The sequence below is a fragment of the Aegilops tauschii genome, chromosome 5, assembly GCF_002575655.3.
Source record: "Aegilops tauschii subsp. strangulata cultivar AL8/78 chromosome 5, Aet v6.0, whole genome shotgun sequence".
In the NCBI taxonomy this organism is placed as follows: Eukaryota; Viridiplantae; Streptophyta; class Magnoliopsida; order Poales; family Poaceae; genus Aegilops; species Aegilops tauschii.
This window is the reverse complement of record NC_053039.3, coordinates 26,611,354-26,612,957: the sequence shown is the minus strand read 5'-3', so window position 1 is coordinate 26,612,957 and position 1,604 is coordinate 26,611,354. Positions and strand designations below refer to the sequence as shown.

Below are 1,604 nucleotides of genomic sequence, written 5' to 3'. Positions count from 1 at the left end.
CTACGGTTGGATACATTGGGCAACCACTTTTCCCTAATAACAACTAACATTGGGCACACTAACTGGTCGAACTAATGATGCACATGAGCGAGCAGTGTTCATGTCGGCACATTCAGAAACCCTACAAGGATTACATCATCTGATGCCATACACGCCGTAATCGCATATCATGCCTGAGTACGGCGTCCGCTTTGACTCCTGCTGCTCACTTCTTCATCGTCATCGGATTCAATTTCTTCGGCCACATCAAATTATGCAAGATATGTTTTCCACCCTCTATCCCCTCTGCATCGGCAGGATCGTGGTCGCCGAAGCCTTCTACTGAATCTTGTCCTCCCTCCTCGTCCAGCTCTTGCTTCAACACACAACAGCAATCCCGTTGGATCACCTCCCCCTGAAAATCCATGTTATGTCTCCTCTCCGTACAGAAAAGGTACACACCGTCAGACAAAGACGATTCCACTTTACCTCCTCAATCACGCCATCTTCTTGCGCCAGCAGCTGTGTTGTACTCCAAGCGGTCGCCGCTGAGTCCACCACTGAAGAGGCAGGCAGATGACTGCGAACAGCGACAGAGTCACATATCATGCATCGCTCTTAATAATGCAGAAAACACGCAAGATATCGTACCTGAACCCTTCATTCCGCTGACTGAATAGCCTCCTTCACAGCTCCTGGTCATGCCACTGAAGCCAGATTCAGCAAACGTCCGCGCCAGCGGCTGCAGAAGCTAGCTTCAATTTTTTTTGAATTAGACAACAAAGGTGGAAGGCAAGGTAGCAGCTGGCCGTCGTGCACTCTTTATACTGCCCTTGCGTGATGCCACAGCAACACTTGCATTTAATCTTTCCAGCAATTCGAATTTCCAGCAGATATTACAAATCGAAACTTCATAACTCATTTTTCAGTAACTCACAGTGGCCTTGTGCAAGTGTTCTGTCGGTGTCCTTCCATCCCTCAGTGCTTGCATTTTCCCGGCTTCCGTGGCTTCTTGGGGGCATCCCCGCTTTCTGGGCATGTTATTCTTTTGTGACCCTCGCGATGGCAAATGCTACAGAACCTGGTTCGCTTACTCAGACCTTCGTATGGGGCCTTACTCCCCTCTTTCCAGGTATGTTGTTCTTTTGTGACCCTCTATGTTTATCTGGAGCTGCAAGACCCTGAAGGGTATTCACACTGAATGAGTGCCCACCACTATGGCACTGGTCAGCACCGTTGTCCCCAACAAATGCGACTTCGCCATTGCCATCCATTCTCCCAGTTGCCAGACCTGCCATACAGTCCTCAAAACCCAAACCATCCCTCTTCTCTACCAAAGGTGCGCCACTCACAAGCAGAGCTTCAGAGACCAACAAACATGTGATCAAAAGATTCTGCACTCGCATCGCCCATCCGCACGACTTCCGTGGCTTTGAGGTATAGAGTCGAGTTCCTGCAAGGTAATTGAGGCATGGAAAATCATTAAGTTTGGCCTAAAATGATCACCTTCACAATGGCTACTGAAAGTCTGATACGGACTAATATAGTAAACTAACGTTTCTGATAAAAAGCGTTCACTGCATACTAACTTGCATACATAGATTAAGCAATACAGTCCAACAGTG

General features: G+C 48.1%; 1 long non-coding RNA gene across 1 annotated transcript; it reads right to left on the bottom strand.

Moving 5' to 3' along the window:
* Nucleotides 1-281: 281 nt before the first annotated feature.
* Nucleotides 282-912, bottom strand: LOC109771062 (uncharacterized). The gene is made up of 3 exons (XR_006663407.2): nt 631-912; nt 469-559; nt 282-394 (listed from the first exon to the last, which is right to left on the bottom strand). It is a non-coding gene; the product is annotated as an uncharacterized lncRNA (long non-coding RNA).
* Nucleotides 913-1,604: the final 692 nt, after the last annotated feature.